The 17,006-nt window shown below is 55.0% G+C and overlaps 1 long non-coding RNA gene and 1 other non-coding gene across 2 annotated transcripts; both read right to left on the reverse strand.

The window, feature by feature from the left end:
* Positions 1–13,016: 13,016 nt before the first annotated feature.
* LOC107547237 lies at positions 13,017–16,648 on the reverse strand. The gene is made up of 4 exons (XR_003763189.1): positions 16,570–16,648; positions 15,206–15,281; positions 13,587–13,676; positions 13,017–13,453 (listed from the first exon to the last, which is right to left on the reverse strand). It is a non-coding gene; the product is annotated as an uncharacterized LOC107547237 (long non-coding RNA).
* LOC114815843 lies at positions 14,997–15,114 on the reverse strand. Its single transcript, XR_003763644.1, has one exon. It is a non-coding gene; the product is annotated as a small nucleolar RNA SNORA26 (small nucleolar RNA).
* Positions 16,649–17,006: the final 358 nt, after the last annotated feature.

A 17,006-nucleotide genomic window follows, 5' to 3' on the forward strand; every position in this document is an offset into this window, starting at 1 on the left:
TTCTAAGCGCTGGGGGAGATACAGGGTCATCAGGTGGTCCCCCGTGAGGCTCCCAGTCTTCATCCCCATTTTGCAGATGAGGCCACTGAGGCCCCGAGAAGGGAAGTGACTTGCCCACAGTCACCCAGCTGACAAGGGGCAGAGCCGGGATTCGAACCCATGACCTCTGACTCCCCAGCCCGGGCTCTTGCCACTGAGCCACGCCGCTTCTCTATACTATACCGTGCTAGACTCTGTACTAAGCGTGGTTACAAGGAAATGGCGTTGGACACAGTCCCTGTCCCGCACGGGGCTCACAGTCTTAATCCCCATTTTGCAAAATGTAAAATACATTTTACAGAGGAGGGAACCGAGGCCCAGAGAAGTCAAGTGACTTGCCCAAGGCCACGCAGCAGGCAAGGAAAGCTGCGTGGCTCAGTGGAAAGAGCCCGGGCTTCGGAGTCAGAGGTCATGGGTTCGACTCCCGGCTCCGCCACTTGTCAGCTGGGTGACTGTGGGCGAGTCGCTTCACTTCTCTGGGCCTCAGTGACCTCATCTGGAAAATGGGGATTAACCGTGAGCCTCACGCGGGCCGACCTGATTACCCTGTATCTGCTCCAGCGCTTAGAACAGTGCTCTGCACATAGTAAGCGCTTAACAAACACCAACATTATTATGATTGATTGATTGAGCTTCTTGGGGAGGGCAGATAGGGAGAACTGCCCCAGGCCCCTGTCCTGGGGGGGCCCAGCCTTTCACTAGGAGTGGACCCTCCATCATAAGCAGCTGCTGTACTGGACGCCTCCCTTGTGCAGGCACGGAATTAGGCATTTCCTACCTGCTTGAAGGGCTATATGCAGCAACTCAAACCTCTTCCACCCACACCCTTTCTCCAACGTCCCCCTTTCCTTTCCACGTGGCCCGGAAAGTTTAGGGATCCAGAGCCTCCGTTTCCACCAGCAAAATGAAAGGGAGATTTGAATCCCTGGCCTGCCCAAACCCAAGCAAGTCATCGAACCTCTGTGGACCTCGGTTTCCTCCCTTATGGAATGTGGAAAATAATCCCTCAAAGGGATGCCGAGGTAAGTGGTGTTTAAAAAAAATAGAGCGGGGGCATACAAGGACTCAACTATTCAGGGAATTGTTATTATCGGGGGGAAAGGCGCCCGCTACTCACTCCTCTCCACTTGTCTCATCTTCCTTTCTAGAGAAGTTATCTGTGGTCAGCAGGACCAGCTTTAGCGGGCAAGCGAGGTAAGTGACGGTCTCGGAATTTTTACGAGGGGTAATTGGTGGAGGATGAAGGATAATCTAGGGGAGATGGCAGTGATAGAGGGGCAGCAGTGGAGAAACTCCATCTGCCTCGGCCGGATCCCTGGGTCTGTTCTTCTGTCCTCTCCTGTCTTCTTCCTGCTCCCGCGTTGGCCCGGATTCTCATGGGTGAGGTCCACTATTCCTTTATATTAACGTCTGTCTCCTCCTCTGGACTGTCAGCTCGTTCAGGGCGGTAAATGTGTCTGCTAATTCTGTTGTTCTCTCCCAGGTGCTTAATACAGTGCTCGGCACGTAGCGAGTGTTCAGTAAATACCATTGATCAATGGGGATCGTGGGGGAATGACGAAGGCAAACCCAGGCCCGACATCATGCGTGCGCGAGTCCAGTGGTCAGGGAGGGCATCCTCTCCGGGAACACCCTGTTGATCCCCCTTCCCCTCCAGCAGGGAAACCGAGGCCTGCCGAGAGCCAGGAGCCGCCTGCCCGCCCCGCGCTATCGCCGAGGCGCGGGACAGATCTGGGATCCCGTCCGCGCCTCTCCCCAACACCGCCTCCGTTTCCCCCTGCTGCAGGGAAAATGGTCAGGGCTCTTGAGCAAGCAATCCGGCAGGCCGGATGCCAGGACTCTTAGAGAGGGGAAGCCAGGAAGTGGCTAATTGAGGAAGCTCTGGTGGAGGGCGTGTGTCTCGGCGCGCCTGCCTTCGCTCGCCGCCAGCCTTGGCCGGCGGCCCGGAGGGGGCGTGGGGAGAGCGCAGGCCTGGCGGACGGCAGCGTCCCTGGTAGGGGGAAGGGGACGACACACCCCATCCGTGACCCCGGCCAGGAAGAGGGCACCCTCTCCCCGACCCGTGCGCCTCCCTGAACCCTGCCTTCACTCCAGGGGCAGGTGTGGAGGCTGGACAGTGAAGCCAAAGTCTCATCCGGGAAGGACGGGGCTTCCTTTCTGGCCCTCTGGGTTCCTTTTCCAATTCCAGGCGGGGGTGCCACCTCCCAATCCCCCCAGAGCCACCACCTGGGCGTTTTCCAGAAAGGCCCGGGACAGATGGACAGGCGGGAATGGGCGCCTTTTTCTCACGCCCACTTTTCTGGGCTCCTGGAATGAAGCCCCCCGGCGGAGTAGGTGGGCGCTCTCTCCCCAGACTCAACTGCCCCGGAGAGAGTCCGGCGGCCCGCTCCAGATCCCAGCGAGCCCGGGGCTCCCGGGACTCGCTGTCGACCGACGGGCCGGCTCCCGGAGCCGTCTGCGGAGGAGGTGGCATTCGCCCGGGGAGCCACTCAGACACGATTCCAAAAGGGCCCGTCAGAGCCAGGATCTGAGCGGGCTTCCAGACGCCAGGTTCAGGACTCCCCCGAGGCCCGTAAGGAACGTTTGAATGGGGCGGCCGAGCAGACCGAGGGACGGGAGAGGGGGCGGGGAGCCCTCTGCGTCTAGACGGTTGATTAGAGGAGTGGTGCGGGGGTACGGCGGCCGCCTCTCCCTGGTGGATGCAGGGAATCCGACGTGTCCGGAGGAGCCCCGGGTGGGGAGAGGTGCGTCTCCCTCCAGGACGGGGTGCGCTGCCGCTGGACCCGAGGCTCAGGGCTACGGGACATCCGCGGGCCTCGGACGAATCCACCGTCTTGCCCGTGACTTCGCCCCTTGCCCGCACGTTGATCCGAGAAGTGGCGGACGGAGTGGGTCCAGAACGCCAGAGCCGGATGCACCGGGGCGTCACCTTCCGCGGGCGCCTTCTGTAGGTTCCTCTGGAAGCTGGCCACTTAACGCCAGGGGATGGGCTGGGCGCTGTGGGTGCCGGAGCGGTGGCCCCGGGGGTGCCCGCGTCAGCTCCAGCCCCCCCGGGGGAACCCACAAAGCGCAGGCCCCTCTAGGGCCTGTGGAGGTGCGAAGAGGCCGTGGCTTTGACCTCACCCCATCAGAGGGCATCAGAATAGCCAACTCTAGCCATCCATCAATCAACCAATAGTATTTACTGAACGCCTACTGAGAGAGAAGCACTATACTTAAACGCTTGGACCCACACTTCCCATAGAAGACCAGGTGTCCTGCGCTTTTTGCTTCCGGCTTTGGCTGTCTCCATCCTTCATGGTGTTTGTTAAGCGCTTACTATGTGCCAGGCACTGTACTTAGCACTGCTGTGGATCCAAATTAATCAGGTTGGACCCGGTTCCTTTGTTCTTATCCTACCTCTGCCGCTTATCTGCTGGGTGACCTCGGGCAAGCAACTTAACTTCTCTGAGTCTCAGTTCCCTCACCTGTAAAATAGGGGGGATTACGGTCCCAGTCTTAATCCCCATTCTTAATCCCCATTTGATGGATGAGGTAACTGAGGTACAGAGAAGTTAAGCGATTTGCCCAAGGTCACACAGCAGACAAGCGGCGGAGGCGGGATAAGAACCCAGGTCTTTCTGCCAGAGCTCCAGCTTCCTCCCTTGCTTCCCAGACTTTCTCTCCGCCACTTTCCTCCTCCCTGGTCCTCCCGGGCTCCAGCCCCCTACCCCGCCTCCCTCCGTGCCTTCGCTACCGCCCGCCGTCTGGGCCGCGGGGAGCGGGGCCCGGAGAGCCCCGGCGGCCCGGGCCACGGTCGGGCCTGGCCCCTCGCCGGCGAAGACCCCCCCCCGCGGGCCCCTGATCCGGCAGCTGGGACGTGGCGCGGGCAGACGTAGCCCAAGAGCCCGAGACCTGGTTCCAAGACCTCCCTGCTTCCAGCAGCCCGGCGGTCCGCCCGGGATCTGGAGGTGGGCGTCGGGGAAGGGTCCGTGCCAGCCAGCCGCCTTCCGTGGAAGGACACGTGTTTCTCCCCGCAGGGGACCACCCCGCCGTGGGCCGTTGGCTGGCCGGGTGAGTCACCACGTGTGTTCCCAGGTGCTGCCTACGTCGCCCGGAGCCCCCGCGGGCCGACGGATGGACAGTTAGCAGTGCCGGGGCCGAGGGCTGCGGCTCCTCCACTGCACAGCCGAGCTGTCCCCGGGGGCCGGGGGCAGATCCACCTTTGGGAAAGGGAGCGGAGGGAAAGAGAGGTCTAGCCTCTCAGAGCAGGGGCTCAGACCATGTCAGATGATTATTAAGAGTGGCATCTGTGAGGTGCTACTATGTGCCGGACACTGTACTATGCACTGGTTTAATAATAATAATAATGTTGGTATTTGTTCATTCATTTTTTTTTTATGGTATTTGTTAAGCGCTTACTATGTGCCGAGCACTGTTCTAAGCGCTGGGGGAGACACAGGGGAATCAGGGTGTCCCACGTGGGGCTCACAGTCTTCATCCCCATTTTCCAGATGAGGGAACTGAGGCCCAGAGAAGTGAAGTGACTTGCCCACAGTCACACAGCTGACAAGTGGCGGAGCTGGGATTCGAACTCATGAGCCCTGACTCCAAAGCCCGTGCTCTTTCCACTGAGCCACGCTGCTTCTCCATCCCATAGTAATTATTGAGCGCTTACTATATGCAGAGCACTGGACTAAGCGCTTGGAATGTACAAGTCGGCAACAGATAGAGACAGTCCCTGCCCTTTGACGGGCTTACAGTCTAATCGAGCGCTTACTATGTGCAGAGCACTGTTCTAAGCGCTGGGGTAGATACAGGGTCATCGGGTTGTCCCACGTGAGGCTCACGGTTAATGCCCATTTTACAGATGAGGTCACTGAGGCCCGGAGAAGTGAAGTGACTCGCCCACGGTCACACAGCTGACAAGTGACAGAGCCGGGATTCACACCCATGAACTCTGACTCCCAAGCCCGGGCTCTTGCCACTGAGCGCCACGCTGCTTGATAACGGCCTGGTCCCCGTCCCCCATGGGCCTCACAGTCTTAATCCCCATTTTACCGATGCGGCTCAGAGAAGGGAAGTGACTTTGCAAGGTCACACAGCAGACGAGTGGCAGAGCTGGGATGAATAAGAATAATCATGTTGGTATTTATTAAGCGCTTACTATGTGCAGAGCACGGTTCCAAGCGCTGCGGTAGGTCATCAGGTTATCCCACGTGAGGCTCACAGGCTTCATCCCCTTTTGCAGATGAGGTCACTGAGGCCCAGAGAAGTGAAGTGACTTGCCCACAGTCACACAGCTGACAAGTGGCAGAGCCGGGATTCGAACCCGTGACCTCTGACTCCCAAGCCCGGGCTCTGGGGCCCCAAACCCCAATTCCCCGGCCCATCAGGGCCGCCGCCGGTCCGGGCCGCCCATTCTATGTCCCGCTTGCCGTCGCCTATTTGTCGTTCCAGGGGAGCGCGATAGCAGGAAGACAGCATTCGCTCTTCATCTTCCATACTGTCAGGGAACTGGGAGAGAGGAGCTTTTTTATTTTTAATAGTATCTGTTAAGCACTTACTATGTGTCAGGCACCGTTCTAAGCGCTGAGATAATAATGATGTTGGTATTTGTTAGGCGCTAACTATGCGCAGAGCACCGTTCTAAGCGCTGGGGCAGATTCAGGGTCATCAGGTTGTCCCACGTGAGGCTCACGGTTAATGCCCATTTTACAGGTGAGGTCACTGAGGCCCGGAGAAGCGAAGTGACTTGCCCACAGTCACCCAGCTGACAAGTGGCAGAGCCGGGAGTCGAACTCATGACCTCTGACTCCGAAGCCCGGGCTCTTCCCACTGAGCCACGCTGCTTCCCGAGATAGATACAAGGTAATGAGGTTGGACACAGTCCAAGTCCCACGTGAGGCTCAATTCTTTATCCCCTATAAGCCCGTCAAAGGGCAGGGACTGTCTCTGTTACCGATTTGTACATTCCAAGCGCTTAGTACAGTGCTCTGCACATAGTAAGCGCTCAATAAATACTACTGAATCAATCCCCATTTTGCAGATGGGGTAACTGAGTCAGCGGAGTGATTTGCCCAAGGTCACGTAGCAGACAAATGGACCCAGGTCACCAAGAGAAGCAGCGTGGCTCAGTGGAAAGAGCACGGGCTTTGGAGTCAGAGGTCATGAGTTCGAATCCCAGCTCTGCCACTTGTCAGCTGTGTGACTGTGGGCGAGTCACTTCACTTCTCTGGGCCTCAGTGACCTCATCTGTAAAATGGGGATTAAGACCGTGAGCCCCACGTGGGACATCCTGATTCCCCTGTGGCTCCCCCAGCGCTTAGAACAGTGCTCGGCACATAGTAAGCGCTTAACGAATACCAACATTATTATTATTATTATTAAGAGCAGCTCCTGGCCCAGTGGGGCCAGTTAGGACAAAGCAGGGTCGAGTGGAGACAGTCTGGGGCTGAATGGCAGATGGTTATGGTATCTGTGAAGCGCCTTCGATGGCTCCAACTCCGTTCTAGGCACTGGAGTGGATTCAAGTCAGTCAAGTTGGACACAGTCCCCTTCCTACATAGGGCTCACGGTCTTAATCCCCCCCATTTTACGGGTGAGGGGACTGAGACTCAGAGAAGTTATTTGTCCAAGGTCACCCAGCGGATAAGTGGCAGAGGTAGGATAAGAACACATGACCTTCTGACTCCCAAACCCGTGCTCTATCCATTAGTCCACGCTGCTTCTCCCTTATAATGTTGGTATTTGTTAAGCGCTTACTATGTGCCGAGCACTGTTCTAAGCGCCGGGGGAGACACAGGGTCATCAGGTTGTCCCACGTGAGGCTCACAGTCTTCATCCCCATTTTACAGAGGAGGGAACTGAGGCACAGAGAAGTGAAGGGACTTGCCCACAGTCACACAGCTGACGAGCGGCCGAGCCGGGATTCGAACCCATGACCTCCGACTCCCAAGCCCGGGCTCTTTCCCCCTGAGCCCCGCTGCTTCTCTTCCCTTGGTTCCTGGGTGTTAGAAGCAGCGTGGCTCAGTGGAAAGAGCACGGGCTTTGGAGTCAGAGATCATGGGTTCAAATCCCGGCTCGGCCACTTGTCAGCTGGGTGACTTTGGGCGAGTCACTGAACTTCTCGGTGCCTCGGTGACCTCATCTGGAAAATGGGGATTAAGACTGTGAGCCCCACGTGGGACAACCTGATTCCCCTGTGTCTACCCCAGCGCTTAGAACAGTGCTCGGCACATAGTAAGCGCTTAACAAATACCAACATTATTATTATTATTATGACCCCTACCCCTCACCCCCTCCACACAATCCCATACCAGGAGGGCGGGCGGGGGACGGAGCAGGATCAATCAGGGAGGGTGTCTTACCAGGCGGCCTCCGTGGTGCTTTTATGAGGAAATGGCTGGCTGGGGTGGCTGCCATTTTGGCTTCAAGGGAGACCAGTTATTACCCAAAGCCGGCGGGACGCAGAGCAGGGGCTGTTCCAGCCCCTCGTTGCCCCAGATTGTTCCTTCCTGCAACCGTTCCCACAGGGGGGCCCGTGGGAGTGCCCGCAGTGGGAGGGATTGTGGCTATCTTGTCTACTCTCTCTGGAGGAGCCTCATTCCCCACTCCGTGGACCTAGTGTTGTCTCCCGAAAGACCCCTCCCCAAAGCCTCCGGCCCCGTGCCACAGCCCTGTTGGCTGCCAGTTAAAGCGGTCAAAAGGCTGGCATCTCGAACGGGTTAAACCAGTTCTGGCCCGGCCCGGGATTTGAACCGAAAGGAGTGCCGGAGAAGTCTCGGCCAAAATCAGCTTTCGCTGGGCCCTCCGGGAACACTAGCCGGCCCAGCACGGGTACTGTGTACGCTGGAGCGATCCGGGCCGCTCTACTTTTCCCGGCAGTTATTTCCTCGCCGAATCGCAAACCGACATGGGAGATCCTCTTTGATGTTCCACATTTCGAGGCTGGATTGGAGCCCCGCTCCCCTACGCGCAGAAGTCAAAGATGTGTGGGTGAGAAAGGAGACAGAAAAGCCTTGCCCAGCAGTACTTTTCAGATTCACGTCAGCCTTGGGCCTTTGCCTCAGATTACGTAAATCAAAAACCAAGAAAAAAGAAAGCGACAAAAGAGGGCGATTTGTTGGCCCCGGTCAGGGCCGGTTTCCTCTACGCTGGCGAGAGGAAAGCCGTCGTCCCCACCCGAAACCAAGCCGAAGAGCTCGGCGAGCCCTCGGTGCCTCGAATCTGAAATGTCACATCCTTACCCTCCCCGACTCCGCCCGGAACTCGGGCCCGTTCACCGCGACCGCGTGACGTCCTCGGGTCACCGGGCCGTTCCCGTGACGGACCGGGGAAGGAGGGGCCGAGCCAGGTGGTGGGAATGGTGTGGGCCGTGGCTTTTGACTTTAACCAGCTCTCAGAGACCTCCGTTTGGGGGAACTTTCCGGCTCCTCTTTGGAAGCGTCCCCGTGACGTCCCTTTGGGAAGGAAAGAAACATTCTGCTAACGGCAGGGGCCCTTTCTGGGGCCCAGGTAGGAGGTGAAAAGTGACTTTTCCAAATGTCGATTACATAACGGCAAATGTAGTACGGGGAATCTACCGCCTTGGCATGTTTTTATGGCGTTTGTGAAGCGTCTACTACGGGTCAGCAGCATGGCCTAGTGGACAGAGCCCGGACCTGGGAGGCAGAAGGACCCGGGTTCTAATTCCGGCTCCACCACGTGTCTGCTGTGTGACCTTAGGCAAGTCACTGAACTTCCTGGGCCTCAGTTACCTCGTGTGTAAAATGGAGATTAAGACTGTGAGCAACATGTGGGACATATTCCGTGTCCAATCTGATTTATTTGTATCTACCCCACCACCATAGTAAGCGCTGGGGTGGATACAAGCAGTCCCACGTGGGACTCACAGTCTCAATCCCCATTTTAATAATAATAATGATAATGTTGGTATTTGTTCAGCGCTTACTATGTGCAGAGCACTGTTCTAAGCGCTGGGGTAGATACAGGGTCATCAGGTTGTCCCACGTGAGGCTCACAATCTTAATCCCCATTTTACAGATGAGGCAAATGAACCCAGCATGGCTCAATGGCAAGAGCCCGGGTTTAGGAGTCTGAGGTCATGGGTTCTAATCCCGGGCCCGCCACCTGTCAGCTGTGTGATTTGGGGCAAGTCACTTAACTTCTTGGTGCCTCAGTGACCTCATCTGTAAAATGGGGATTAAGACTGTGAGCCTCATGTGGGACAACCCGATTACCCTGTATCTACCCCAGCGCTTAGTACAGTGCTCGGCACATAGTAAGTGCTTAACAAATACCAACATTAATCATTCCGAACGAGGTGTCTTGTGGGCTTGAATACTGTCCGATGACCCCTTGATCACGCATATGTAGATGTGTATAGATATCTCTGTATATCCATATATCTATATAGAAATACAAAATGGAATACCCTCTGGGACTGTCTTAAAGCTGTTTTGATTACAGCTGGAAGGGTTTACGACTCCATTTGCTAAAATCGAGGAATGAAGCAGACCTTAAATGAACAAGTCAGAGCTACGGGCTTTGAGGATCCATTTTTTACAAGAAAAATAGCAGCTTTCAGGTTTCCCTAAAAATAGATTGCCAGGCTCCACGGCCCTGTTCCTTCAAAGCAGTCTGAGGGTGGTTCTCGTGGCATCTCGTTATTTCTATCCACCCCTCCACCCCCTACCCTTAGGCAAGAGGTGGAAGCCCCATGTGGGACAGGGATTATCTGATTATCTTGTGACCGACCTGATTATTTTGTACCCGTCCGGAGTGCTTAGTACAGTGCATGGCACATGGTGAGCGCTTAACCAACAGCATCATCATTGAGGGTATTATGATGTGCAGAACACTGAACTAAGTGCTTGGGAGAATACAACAGAGTTTGCAGAAACGTTCCCTGCCCACAACGAGCTTACAGTCTAGGGAGAGACCTTAATATAATTTATAATATATAATTTAAAGATATGTTCATCAGTGTCTTGAGAAGCAGCGTGGCTCAGCGGTAAGAGCCCGGGCTTGGGAGTCAGAGGTCATGTTTTAATCCTGGCCCGGCCACCTGCCTGCTTTGTGACCTTGGGCACGTCACTTAATTTCTCTGCGCCTCAGTTACCTCATCTGGAAAATGGGGATGAAGACTGTGAGCCCCACAGGGAACATGATTACCTTGTATCTACCCCAAGGCTTAGAACAGTGTTTGGCACAGAGCAAGCGTTTAAATACCATTATTACGATTATTACTGTGGGGTTGAGGGTGGGGTGAGTATCAAATGCCCCAAGGTCACAGATTCAAGTGACGGGAAAAAGAAAAATAGAGCGGTTGAAGGCATCGACAGCTCTGCCTGGTCCAGTCCAGTGGTCAGCAAGCAGCCAGCTGGAGAGCCCAGGGAGAAAGCCCCAGGCGATTTGAGTTTTTCAGCTCTTGATCAGCGTGTGCCTTCTGTTTCACTGGAATCGTGCCTCCAGGAGAAACTGTTCTCTCATCAGCCATTTTACCTCTCCCCAATCCATGTTGCCGTTTAACAGGAAATCCATTTTAAGCTGCAGTTTCATTTGAACACAACCGGCTGTCACCAAGTGTCCTGATTGTATTTCCCTAGCAACCTCCTCCAAGCCCACACCGAGGGCTGTGGGATGTGGCATGCGATGGGCAGTTAGGGACCCCTTCACCCGGGAAATTCTCGGGGTAGAAAAGGTCAAGTTTTTGTTTTTTAATGGTATTTGTTACGCGCGCTCTACGTGCCAGGCACTCTTCTGAGCACTGAGGTAGATTCATTCATTCATAGTATTTATGGAGCGCTATGTGCAGAGCAGGGCTCATGAGTTCGAATCCCAGCTCTGCCACTTGTCGGCTGTGTGACTGTGGGCAAGTCACTTAACTTCTCTGTGCCTCAGTTCCCTCATCTGTAAAATGGGGATTAAGACTGTGAGCCCCACGAGGGACAACCTGATTCCCCTATGTCTACCCCAGCGCTTAGAACAGTGCTCGGCACATAGTAAGCGCTTAACAAATACCAACATTATTATTATTAGCTCTGTACTAAGCGCTCGGGATGGACAAATTGGTAACAGAGACAGTCCCTGCCCTTTGAAGGGCTTACAGTCTAATCGGGGGAGACAGACAAGAACAATGGCAATAAATAGAATCAAGGGGAAGAACATCTCATTAAAACAATAGCAAATAAATAGAATCAAGGTGATGTACATCTCATTAACAAAATAAATAGGGTAATGAAGATATATAGTTGAGTAGATACGAGGTAATCAGGTTGGACACAGTTCACGCCCCACAGGGGGGCTCACAGTCTTCACCCCCATTTTAGAGATGAGGTAACTGAGGCTAAGGGACTTGCCCAAGGTCATGCAACAGAGAGCTGGGATTAGAACTCGGGTCTTTCTGACTCCCAGGCCCATGCTCTATCCCCTAAGCGGCAGGGGCACCTGTACCTGCCATGTTGTGATCTGGGGGAGGAGGGTGAAGGGGCAGGGAGCAGTTTTGGTTTGACCGGAGGCTGAGAAAGTCAAGATTCTCAAAGTCCGGGAGGGCAGGGCCAGGACGCCCACCTAATTGTTGTTCAACAGATTCCAAAGCTCCAGGGTGAGGCACCCAGTGAAGCACTCAGAGGAGGGGGCAGGTTCAGAAACAACTTAAGGAAACACTTCTTGGCCCAGTGTGGAAGTGTGGACGCAGCCTCAGAGGAAGCTGCATTGGCCAGGCCTAAAGGGTCACTAGGTCCCAAGGAGATTTGGATTATTTCAGGCCTGACAAGTTACTGGGGTTAAGATGGATGAAGCCCCTTGACCTTATTGTCGGTTGTTCCACATGTTTAACTCCTTCCTTGACACGCCCCTCCCCCAACTCTTGCTCCCTTTAAGAAGATCAAATCAGGCATGAGCTCCCTAAAGTCTCCCTGCCCCTCCAACTCTCCCATTTTTCCCAGCAGTATCCGGAGATCGCCTGCCTTCTCTCAAAATCCACCCCCTCTACCAGTGCCCTTTATCAACCCACCTCCCCGTCCGCCCATCCCTTTACTGCCATCTTCAATGTTGGCTCCTTCCCTACTGCTTTCCAACAAGCTCACGCCTCCCCTATCCTAAAACCCCTCCCTTGACCCCACGGCCTTCTCCTACCATGGCTCTTCAACTTCCTTGCGGCCAGTCACGGAGAGGCCTTAGGGGTAAATCCACTAGTGGTTGATGGAGAATGTTTTCTATTCTGGTTTTGTTTTACTGGAGAGGTGGAGAGATGAAGTCACTTTCTCCCCCCCCCATTATGGAGAAAGTTTGCTTGTGGTCCAGTCTAGTTTACCACCTAATAGGCATCGCTTCCATTTAGAGATATGAAGCTACCCCAGAACGAAGCGGAATTGGTTAGAAATGGATTAAGGCATTTTTACAAACCACAAGGCGAGGGAAGCCATTCATTACGTTTTAATGGTCAAGATGCATTTAACAAAAGCACGTGGAGCAGCCAGAATAAGTAGAGCCCCTCAGATGACAACTTTTATAAGCATCCTAGCATTCTTCCCCTTGTATCTCTCACCCACATCCTACCACTAGCCTGGAACATCCTCCCTCATATCCAACAGAAAATTGCTCTCCCCCTTCAAAACCTTTTTTAAGGCACATCTCCAAGAAGCCTTCCCTGACTAGCCCTCCTCTCCTCCCACTCCCTTCTGTACCACTCTTACTTGCTCCTTCATTCATCCTCCCTCCCAACCCCACAGCATGTGTACGTATACACATCTATAAATCATTTTATTAGTGTCTGTCTCCCCCTCTAGAGCTCACTGTGGGCAGGGGATGTGTTTGTTAGATTGTATTCTCCCAAGCACTTAGTACAGTGCTTGGCACACTAAGTGCTCGACAAATACGACTGAATTAATGGTAGATCATAGGCTCCTTGTAAGAAGGGACCAGGCTTACCAATTATTATTAGGAAAATCCTTGGTGGAAATCCACAGCCGTGAAGAACTGATCCGACACACTTAGAGGCAGCAATCTATACTTTATTACATTCAGCTATAAACAGGCAATACATTTAAAATACAAAGTACACAGTATTATCTTTCAGTGAAACAAGATTAGCAACAGAATCTCCATAGCTGCCCTAGGAGAACAGAAGATCCTTTTTGAAGAGCTTTCACTGCAAGGATACGCATTTTCCCCAGAAGCTTCTCGCTTAGTACAGTGCTCTGCACACAGTAAGCGCTCAATAAATACTAGTGAATGAATGATACACAGACCCCCCACATCTTCTTCCCTCCTCTTCACACTTCACCCCACCTAGACCCCTTTCGGTGGCCCGTCCCAAGGAAGGGAGTCCTTTCCGAGACGTTCACCTCCAAGTGGCCCGGCTCGGCCACTTGTCAGCTGTGTGACTTTGGGCGAGTCACTTAACTTCTCGGTGCCTCAGTTCCCTCATCTGGAAAATGGGGATGAAGACTGTGAGCCCCACGTGGGACAACCTGATTCCCCTGTGGCTACCCCAGCGCTTAGAACAGTGCTCGGCACATAGTAAGCGCTTAACAAATACCAACGTTATTATTATTACAAACCTAAGCTGCTCTTCAAGACAGCTCTAAACTTTCCGAGATGAAAATCATAGGACGTCACAACTGATAATCCTAGTTGGAAGGGAATTCCTCCTAAAAGAAAAAAAAAGAGGGGGGGAAGAGAGAAGTAAAGTCCTGTCTTGTGTCTGCCATGGAAACACTGGCACAGTTTAAATTGAAAAGATGCTTGGTATTTGGTGAAATACACCAGGAAGCAAATGGAGATAATCCGGACTCCAGCATTCATCTGCTGGGTGTCCTTGAGCCTGTCACTTCCCTGTGCCCGTTTTCTCATCTGCAAAATGGGGATTAAGACGGGGCTCCATGGGGGACATGATGGGGCTGTGCAAAGTGCGGCCCAGAGAACTGACTTGTTCTAGGTCGCAGTGGCAGAGCCGGGGGTTAGAACTCGGGTCCTCCTAACTTCCAGGCCACGCCGCTTCTTTACCCAACCACCGTGCACAGCGCCTGGCACATAGTAAGCACCCAACAATGCCACGCGAAAAAGCGCATGGGAACTGCTACACTAAGCCCCGTTACACTGGTGTCACGATTTGTACTCAGGTTCCTTCCCCACATTGCCAGGCACAAATAAACGGTGACCTAAAACCATTAAGAGAAGCAGCATGGCTCAGTGGAACGAGCACAGGCTTGGGAGTCAGGTCATGAGTTCTAATCCCAGCTCCGCCACTTGTCCAGCTGTGTAATTTGGGGCAAGCACTTCTCCGGGCCTCAGTTCCCTCATCTGTCAAATGGGGATGAAGACCGAGCCCCACGTGGGACAACCTGATCACCTTGTATCCACCCGCCAGCGCTTAGAACAGTGCCTTGCACGTAATAAAGACAGAAGCAGCGTGGCTCATTGGAAAGAGCACGGGCTTTGGAGTCAGGGCTCATGAGTTCGAATCCCAGCTCTGCCACTTGTCAGCTGGGTGACTGTGGGCAAGTCACTTCACTTCTCTGTGCCTCAGTTCCCTCATCTGTAAAATGGGGATGAAGACTGTGAGCCCCACGTGGGACACCCTGATTCCCCTGTGTGTCTACCCCAGCGCTTAGAACGGTGCTCGGCACATAGTAAGCGCTTAACAAATACCAACATTATTATTATTATTATTAAACAGAGAAGCAGCGTGGCTCAGTGGAAAGAGCCCGGGCTTGGAAGTCAGGTCATGGGTTCGAATGTCAGCTATGTGACCCTAGGCAAGTCACTTCACGTCTCTGTGCCTCAGTTCCCTCATCTGTAAAATGGGGGGGTCAAGACTGGGAGCCTCACGTGGGACAACCTAATGACCCAGTATCTACCCCAGCGCTTAGAACCGTGCTCTGCACCTAGTAAGCACTTAAATACCAACATTATTATTAAATCCCATTCTTATTCAATGTCATTTAAAATTCAAGCGGCCAGCAGCAAACCAGTGTGCCTCCCGACAGGATCCAGAGGAGAGTTTTTAGCCTCAGCTCTGGGTTTAAGAGAGGAATGTTATTCCCTCCTGTGTTGCCCCTTAGAGCACAAGCAGCTCTAAGGGAGCACAATTAAAGGGGTCGCGTTACCATTCTGCACCCCCAAAACCCCAATCCCGTGCCCTGGCGGCCTGGGTATATATGCACGGGTGGCACCGTACCCGCTCAGGTCCTTTTTCAGCAGCTTCTCCTCCATCCTACAGTCGAAAGGGGTGGGCAGGCCTGCCCTTGGGCACCCTACAAGAGATTCAAATCGCGTTACTCCCGTGCAGTTTTCCCCAGTCGATCACACTTATTGGGTACAGAACACTGTACTAGGCGCTTAGATGAATGCACCCCAAATTGTGCGTTCTGAGCGCTCAATAAATACTATGGAATGAATGAGTACAACTTAAAGTTGGGTGGGCACGTTCCCCGCTCGCAACGAGCTTGGTCCGGGGGGGGGGGGGGGGGCGGGTTGGATTCCCCCCCCCCAAAAAATGCGGCGGGGCTCAGTGGGAAGAGCCCGGGCTCGGCAGAGGTCGTGGGTTCGAATCCCGGCTCCGTGTCAGCCGTGCGACTCTGGGCAAGTCGCTCCGCTCCTCCGGGCCTCAGTGACCTCATCTGCAAGATGGGGATGAATAATAGTAATAGTGGTGATATCTACTAAGCGCTTCCTATGTGCAAATCACTGTGGGGGTGGAGACAAGGTGATCAGGCTGCCCCACGTGGGGGCTCACGGTCTTCATCCCCATTTTACAGATGAGGAAACCGAGGCCCCGAGAAGCGACTCGCCCCGGGTCACCCAGCTGACAAGTGACAGGGGAGGTGGGATTCGCACCCACCACCCCTGCCTCCCCAGCCCAGGCTCCGTGGGAAGCGCAAGGGCTGGGGAGCCCGAGGTCACGGGTTCGAATCGCGGCCCTGCCCCTTGTCAGCTGGGTGAGTGGGGGCGGGTCACTTCACTGGGCCTCAGTGCCCCCATCTGTAAAATGGGGGGGTTAACTGCGAGCCTCCCCCAGCGCTCGGCACAGTGCCCTGCACGTAGTAAGCGCTTACCACATCCCGACGTTATGATTATTCAAGGAGGCTGGGAGCCCCACGGGGGGGGGCAACCCGACGACCTGAGAAGCAGCATGGCTCAGTGGCAAGAGCTTGGGCTTGGGAGTCAGAGGTCACGGGTTCGAATCCCGGCTCTGCCACTTGGCAGCTGGGTGACTGTGGGCGAGTCGCTTCACGCCTCGGGGCCTCCGTGACCTCATCTGGAAAATGGGGATGGAGACCGGGAGCCCCACGGGGGACAACCTGATTCCCCCGTGTCTACCCCAGCGCTTAGAACAGGGCTGGGCACATAGTAAGCGCCAAGGCGGCCTGTGCCTCCCGCCCGAGGAGCCGGGGTGAGGGGGCCACCCTGGCGTCACTTCCGGTGGGGAGGGGGCTGCTCTACCCCTGCCTCTTGGCCACCCGAAGGCACGGGCGGCCCCCGGTGGGCAAAGCTCGAGGGGATCCGCCGCCCCGGGACCCGCCCCGTCCTCCTCCTCCTCACCTGCCCCGACCCTGCCAGACCCCGCCATGGCGGCCGGTCCTGCCGAAGAGGGAGAGGCCTAGTCGGGGCGGCCTAATAAAGCCCGTTACTCTCGCGAGAGTTCAGCCAGGGCGGGGGCGCCTCCTCCCTCCCCGCCTGTCCATCCCCGCAGCAGCCAATCACCGAGGAGACTCGGTGGAGGGCGCCGCCGCTATTGGTTGATCGCACGCGCCCCCCATCCCCGCAGTAGCCAATCACTGAGGAGACCTGGTGCTGGACGCCGCTGCCATTGGTCTCCCGCGCGCGCCCCATCCCCGCAGCAGCCAATCACCGAGGAGACTCGGTGGAGGGCGCCGCCGCTATTGGTTGATCGCACGCGCCCCATCCCCGCAGCAGCCAATCACTGAGGAGACTTGGTGGAAGGGGCTGTCGCCATTGGTCTCCCCCGCGCCCCTGTG

This window comes from Ornithorhynchus anatinus, chromosome 12 (assembly GCF_004115215.2).
Source record: "Ornithorhynchus anatinus isolate Pmale09 chromosome 12, mOrnAna1.pri.v4, whole genome shotgun sequence".
Lineage (NCBI taxonomy): Eukaryota > Metazoa > Chordata > Mammalia > Monotremata > Ornithorhynchidae > Ornithorhynchus > Ornithorhynchus anatinus.